This window comes from Pelmatolapia mariae, linkage group LG22, assembly GCF_036321145.2.
Source record: "Pelmatolapia mariae isolate MD_Pm_ZW linkage group LG22, Pm_UMD_F_2, whole genome shotgun sequence".
Classification (NCBI taxonomy): Eukaryota; Metazoa; Chordata; class Actinopteri; order Cichliformes; family Cichlidae; genus Pelmatolapia; species Pelmatolapia mariae.
In genome coordinates this window covers 31940341-31948196 of record NC_086245.2, presented here as the reverse complement: position 1 = coordinate 31948196, position 7856 = coordinate 31940341, and the positions used below count along the sequence as shown (strand labels likewise).

Below are 7856 nucleotides of genomic sequence, written 5' to 3'. Positions count from 1 at the left end.
TACTATAGAGACGTTGTAACGATGTTGATTCACCGTTGTTTTTTTGTCATTGATATTTGATCTATTTATAGTCGACCAGGTGACAACAACAACGTCGAGAAAACGTCTATTTATAGTTGACGATCATTCGGCTCCGGTCACCATCAAAAACCATCGATTTGTAGTTGAGCATTAAATTGCATTGCAACTGATCGGGTATAAAGTACCAGAGAAAGTAGATTTATTGTTCATTTGTTATCAATGACTTGGTGTGGTTCACCAGCTTTAAAAAATCGTGTCTACGTGCAATTTATGTATAGTTGACCGGGAAATTAAAGCAGCGATCACTTGGACTATTCCACAGCACCCCTCTCACATTGGTACATCCCCCCAGGTATTGTCTTCTACAGTAGAGCGGGACATTTGATTTACTCTCAGCGGAATTGACCGGAGAAGGCATCAGTTCATGCACTGCACTGGCCTGCACCACGATTAGTATAAGGTAAGAATGAATGATTTTTTTTTCCTACTCGGTATTTCCATGTTTGCATTTGAATAACAGTAAAAAAAAACTTGTTAATGTTGTACATTAACGAGTTCTTTAAATTGTGTCTATACTTCTTACAATCTGGCAACAAATAAATTGCACTGCGAACAAAGTATATCAACAAAGAAAACATTTTTTTTTCATAATTTCTTCGTTATATTCCCTTACAAAGCTAGCTTTAACGCTTCGAGGTTTCCTTTGTTCTTGCCGTCGCCTCGGCGCTTGACCCAGACTTTCGCTCTGTAGTTGCTTAGTACTACAAAAAATTCGAAATCTGTGATATATGATTGATAAACGTAAAGTTAACTGTATAAACGTGTTCAATGACTTTGTTACTTTTGATGATTGGAGAGCACTCGCTTCATTTCGCACACGAAAACTTTAGACTCAGTTTGAAAGCTCACGCAGCATGCGTGACTGTACGTTGCACGCTCACCTAACTTTAAGTTGCACGCGTACATGACTTTCCGTTTGTGCCTTGAATAATGAATAAGGCTACGTCCACATGTACCAGCGTATTTTTGAAACCGCTGATTTTTCTATGCGTTTGCACCTTTTGTCCACACGTAATGTATGTCTGGCCGTACATTGTGTTTGTATTTCCAGGCACATTTCACGAAGCAGAACGCAGTCTTCAGAGATATCCACGTGAACGCTGTGATACGTCTGACCTTCAGTCCGAAGAAGAAACCCAGACCAGTCTTAAAAGAAAGCACAAGTAAAACCTTTATATTCACAAACATATCTTTGATTGTTAAGAATTTATGATCTTGTCTTTTATACATATCTGTGGTGCTTGCATACTGCAATATCGCCACATAATATAGTCCAAAAAGTGGAAGTTTGTAAACTTTTTAAAAATGCAAAGCCGTGTACACTTGTGCACTTCAAAAATTCATTGTATACTGTACCTTCTTGCACGTCTCTGTTTCCTGTGTGTGTTGTTAGAAATCAAACTAACTTTAGGAAACAATATGCCAAAAGCATATTTACAATTACTTAAGACCGTTTTTAATTTATTTTCTTTAGACCAAATTCCCTGTACACATATACGGACTCAGAGGATGAGCAGCCTACAAAAAAACGGTTTCCCCAGGCCCCTCGAGTGAAAATACCAGGTAATAAAATACTGTCTAGTGTCTGTGTACATATCTGTGTCTGACACAAGGAAACTTTTTTGACAAGTTGTCTGTATTCTTAAATACTTAAAAAATGATCTTTTTCTAAACAGCCCTCATCACTCCGCAGTCTGCCCCCCAGCCCACTGATAGCAACCATCATAATGCCCCACCCAGCTTCCGGCACCTTTCACCACTCCGGCACAAACCGACACAGCTTTGCGATCTCGCCAGCATGCAGAGTCTGATGTCTTCCCTATAGATGGTATGCTTTTAAAAAAGCTTTAAAGCTGCATCACAATGTCATTGTACTCTTATCTAAAAAGAAAACCCAATTTATACTCCTGAATGTCATCTTGTTGTGATTTTTTTTTTCTGTAGATTCCAGAGACTCTGTGAGGCCACTATTACAAGGCAAGTTTGAAAATCTTGGAATTTCACAGTTTACATGGTATAACAAATATATGTGACAGGCAAAAACTAGTAAACACTTTTAGCAGTTACAAGAACTAACAAATGAATATCCAACAAAAGTGAATAGAAATACATTGCACTGCCAATACTTTGGTTTATTCTTTGTATGACTTGAAAATCAGGCTTTAGGGAAAACCAAATGACATGTTTCTATCATCAATTACATGAAGTAAACACACAAGCACTTGCATACACATTTAAGACATGAGACACGCTAATTCCATCTCATAAAATGTGTCTATAGGTGAGACGCTTTGCGTTGATTGGTGCTGCTGGACCACACTGGAGGTGCGAGTCCGCTGTGTAATGGTTTATGCCATTACAAAGGAGCTGGCCTCTGTACTCAACTGGGCAGGGAAAAAATACCAAGGACCAGACAAAGCAAAAAAGGGCATTTAAAGAGACAGCGCTGTGTAGATGCATATTTGGTAAGTTTTAACATTTATTGTAGTTTTATGAGCCTAAAGTGAACAATAAAGGGATCAATTGATGTGCTGGGTGCGTTTCACATTTCCTATGTCTGTTTTTTGCTATATTACCTTGTCTTTCTTAATAACAAGACTTTCATGTCCGGTTAATCTGGAGATGGAGTCTTTGGTCTTCGGCTTGTTTTGTCCTCGGGTTGTACACTTTGTACAGCCCGAGGACCCCATGTTTTCTTTTTTTTTTTTAAAGGATACACGGCACACCATGCTAAGACATATCACATTTTCAGCTTATAGCTCTTTGGGAATCAAATGCGGCAGTTTGCTGATTTCTGCCTGGTGACTTTCATGTTTATCAGCCTAGGAGTTTACATACTTTCTCCCTGCTGAAGACAATTAACAAGAGCTTATTCATGTGCTCTAATTCCCTTTTTTTTGTGTGTGTGTCTATTTTTTGTCCTAGATGGCCTGGCGCAGCAGGTAGGGGTGAACTCTATGTCTGAGTTGGTATTTGCTCAAGCAGTCCAGAAATGGCTCAGATATGCTCCAGATCGTACGGGTGGCGCGCAGGACACACATCATCCATCCCCATCCCGGAGTAAATAATAAAAAGTGACGTGAAACATAGAAATGTAAATAGGAAACTTTGTCTTTTAATAAAGTATTTTGCAAATGATACATGTCTATTGACCTTTTTTGGTTTTTTGGTTTTTTTTCAATAAAAAGCAACTGTGCGAAAGAGGTGGAAAATCAATACCATATCTCAACAGTGTTTCAATGTCAACAGTGTTAGAAAATATAACGTCGAATCAATGTCAGGTTTCAACATTGATTCAACATCAAAACCTGACGTTGTTTCAACGTTAAAAATGGGTGCAAGAGTGATGTTGGGTCAACGTCACACTTCAACGTTGCTTCAATGACGTCGCCTGATATTGACTCAACATTGTTTCAATGTTTCCTTGCTATCTGGGCACTGATTAATGGCCATAAGTATCATTCACAGAGAGTTGGGGAATGGCTGCAATCACAGCACTGTAAGATGGCGAATGATGTTCTCTTAGGCCCTGTAGCGTAACTCTTCGGTCCTTCTTTGCTTATTCTGCAGAACGTAAAGTTTCTGACTCGAGCCTTTCTTGGATAGCTTCTATGCTTTATGCCTAACCCATCTCCCACTGAAAACGCTACGTCCAGATGAACAGAATGAACACTTTGGTAATTATTTAGCTGTAACATGATAGGACAAAAAAAGCAGCTATGAATGGTCTGAAAACAAATGCCGATTGCAAGAGCTGGTAAATGACTGGAGCCAAATTGGATGAGATTGACTTCCTCAGCCTGAACAAAAGTAAAACAGAAATGATTTTATTTGATAACCCATCCTGTTAGACTGATAAAACATCACCTTTTAGTCTCTTTCTGTCATTTGGTTGCAAAGAACCTTGGTGTGACTTTTGACAGTGTTTTATCACATTAGCTCTGTTGTTAAGACCAGTTTCTTTCAACTGAGGCTTCTCAGTTAATAGTTTAATATGTGTATTGAAGGAAATATCCTGGTCAAAAGTGGCTCCAAGATTCCTCACAGTGCTACTGGAGACCAAGGTAATACCATCCATTGTAAGCATCTGGTTAGATACAGGATTTCTAAGATTTTTTGATGAAATACAATAACCCCAATTTTATCTGAATTTAGAAGCAGAAAACTAGAGGTCATACTGGTCTTTATGGCTTTTAAACATTCCTGCAGTTTAACGAACTGGTGTGTGTTATCTGGATTTATGGATAGATAAAGTTGGATATAATCTCCATACGAGTGAAACTGTATGGTATGCCATCTAATGATACTGCCTAAGGGAACCATGAATAACGTAAACAGAATTGGTCCAAGTGGAACTCCATAATTAACCTTAGTGTGTAAAAAGGACTCAGCATTTACATTTTAGATAAGATAACATAAGAATCTATATCACAATATAATGCATTTTCGGTAAATTCAGTGAATAGTATATATAATCACCACATCAAAAGTACCATTTCTCATATACATTTAAATGAAATGATCAATAATGAAATAAATATGGGCCTTACCTGGCATTATCCTATAGCGACACACACTAGATGACCCCATGCGGTCACGCAGGTGCTTTCCTCAGGCCTCCAGCTAACATTACTGCTCCTGTATGGTTGTTAGGAAACTAGCCTGTCTGCAAACGACAACTGCAGATGTCCAGTCTGTGGAGTGCACAGTTAAGCTCATAAAGGTATATGTTGTTCAGCTCCTCCACATATCTGTTGTTGTTTGGTGGGTGGTGACTATACCATGGAAAGTATTGCAAATCATCATCTAAAGCAGGGGTGGCCAACTCCAGGCCTTGAGAGCTGGTGTCCTGCAGGTTTTAGATGTGTAAATGGCTAAATTACCTCCTCAACATTTCTTGAAGTTTTCCAGAGGCCTGGTAATGAACTAATCATTTGATTCAGGTGTGTTGACCCAGGGTGATATCTGAAACCTGAAGGACACTGGCTCTCGAGGCCTGGAGTTTGCCACCCCGGATCTAAAGCAATGGAAAAATATTGCAGTAAACAGTAATTTTTGCAACAGCACAAAATACATGAGTATAATCGTCTATCGTCTAATATATTTTCGTCATTTGCACAGCCCTGATTCAACCACAATCTGTCAATCTGAAGACCCTTCACACACTGGAGTGCCAGTTCACTTGCCCGTTCTGTGAGAAAGGGTTCTTGCACATGACTCGGCAAATGGCCATCCACATGGTGAAAAGCAGTTGCAGGGCATGCAACAAATAGTTCACTTGACTGTCAGGCTTAAAGCAGCAAAAGTGCTGTGGTGAGCAGCTGGAGCTGGACAATGGTCGAACAGACTGTGCAGACCAAGAACCCAGAGAAAAAAACATTTTCCTGGCATGAGTGTGAGAACAGCCTGAAATATCACATGAGGAATCAGACTGGAGAGAAGCAAATCAAACTCAATTTGTGAGAAAGGTTTCACAGTGAATGCAGTACTGAACAAACATCTGACTACTCAATCAGTTGTGAAACCCTTCAGTTACCACTTTTGCAGTGAGGAAGATATCTGGAAAGACATATTACTCAGCACACAGATTATTTCTTAATCTGCAGAAAACTCTTCATACAGTCTCAAACATAAAGTGTAAATAACCCTAAATGCCTTTATTTAGTTCATTGCACCTTATTTTGACACTCATCGTTGTTTTCTACTACTAACTTCCTGTTTGGGTGTAGAAGCTTTTATTTTGATGGGACGATTTCCTGTAATACTGTTTTTGGCGCAGTTTTCAGCAGCAGTCGCGGGAGTTTGAAATGTCATGGTTTAACGGAGCCTATGGAGATTTCTTTTGTTATTAGCAGCCCCCTTGATAGAGGCACAAGGTATGGTTATGACATAAATAAGGACATGTTTAGATGTTTTTGTGACAGAGGCTTCATTTGTTAGATGTTACGTTGAACGTACTTTATGTTATAATGTTTACGATTGTAAGAGTGTGGATTGTTTTGCTTACACGCTGTTTCTATGTATACATCCTCAGCTCTTACGGTGAGATTGATGGTTTACTGCCATTAAACCCTCAAAACGTCATCAGTAAAGTGTCATCCTTCATTCGGGGGGGTTCGCTACAGTAAGAGCTTACCTCCGGGAGCAGTACGAGCTTGCCTCCGGGAGAAGAGGAGAAGAGAGAGAGAGCTTCCTGCGATCGGAACGGTAACGGAACGGCGCGGAGCAGCAAGCTACAGCAACGGCCCGGTAACAAGCAATTGCTCTCAAAATGGAAAATATAGAAGGATATCAGATAAACCAAAAGGAACAACGAAAGGAATTGACATGCGAAGCCGATGAAACAGCTAATGAAACGTTCCCAAGGCGATCAGAACGGCCCAGTGTGCCCACAGAGAAAATGCTCTCATATCAAAGGGATGAACAGAATAAAAGAGAGAAGAAACTGCTAACCATTTATGAACATTGGAAAGGCCAGGTCAGAGCATACAGAGAAGACCTGAAAAGTGATTTATCAGATTCACGGTTAGCAGAAATGGCTGATGATATTGAAAGGGCATTAAATGACATGATGAAAGCATACAGTGAATATAGAGAGCGTAATGAACCATCCCATGTCATAAGGCGCAAAATGGACTCTTGTGAATCAGTGACAAAGGACATTATGAAAATCATATCTGAGCGTTTAGCAGCTATAGATGAGTATGATGCCGATAGAGAAAGGCAGTGCCTTCATCAGCTCTTAGCTTATGAACATGCTAAGTCCATATTTGGTACTGCATCACAGTCAAGTTACCAATCTGAAGCAAGCATTGCAGCCAAAAGAATCGATGCTGTTGCAGAATTAGCTGCAAAAGAAGCTCAGTATAAAATCACACAAGAGGAAATAAAACAAAAACAAAAAATAAGAGAAATGGAAGAGAAACACAGGAGGGAATTGGATGCACAAAGGTCTGAACTTGAGCGTTTACAAGCAGAAAAGGAAAGGCAAGCAGCACGTGCAAAATTAGAGATTTATGATAAGGAATTTAAAGTTGATATGGACAGTCAGTTAATGTTACAGAGCAATGGGATGTCTGTTATCAACCAAAGCTTTGCACAACCAGCCTCAGAGCTCTCTACAGGTTCATATCACCCACATGTGGAAAAATATGCATCCATCCCTGTCAATAATCCTCTACAACAACTGCACTCACAAATTGTCACTCCATCGCCTCCCACAGATGTATTCCAGCTGGCTAAAGCTATTCAAGACAGCATAGCAGTAAGCAGAATTCCAGTGCCAGTGCCCATCATGTTCAGCGGAGATCCCATCACCTACATCGAATGGAAGGCTTCCTTCATCTCACTGGTGGGCCACAAAGGTATATCTCCAGCTGAAAAACTGCATTTGTTAAAAAGGTATATCACTGGTCCTGCTCTTAAGTGTCTTGAGGGCACATTCTACCGCAGTGATGAAGAGGCATACAAAGATGCATGGAAAAGACTTGACCAACGCTACGGTCAGCCATTTGTTGTTCAAAAGGCATTCAGAGACAAACTGTCAAAGTGGCCTAAAATCCACTCAAAAGATGCAGAAGGTCTACAGGCCTTTTCTGATTTTCTCACAACCTGTCTGCAAGCAACACCACATGTAAAGGGCTTAGAGATACTAAGTGACTGTGAGGAAAACCAAAAGTTATTGCAAAAGGTTCCAGAATGGCTCGCAACACGTTGGAATCGTCAAGTCACAGTTGCTCTCATGAAAGGCAAAGATTTTCCCTCTTTCAAGGATT

General features: G+C 40.0%; 1 long non-coding RNA gene across 1 annotated transcript; it reads left to right on the top strand.

Annotated features, from left to right (window-relative positions):
- The first annotated feature begins 1790 nt into the window (after positions 1-1790).
- On the top strand, positions 1791-2522 carry LOC135932436 (uncharacterized). The gene is made up of 3 exons (XR_010573525.1): positions 1791-1909; positions 2026-2058; positions 2363-2522. It is a non-coding gene; the product is annotated as an uncharacterized LOC135932436 (long non-coding RNA).
- Positions 2523-7856: the final 5334 nt, after the last annotated feature.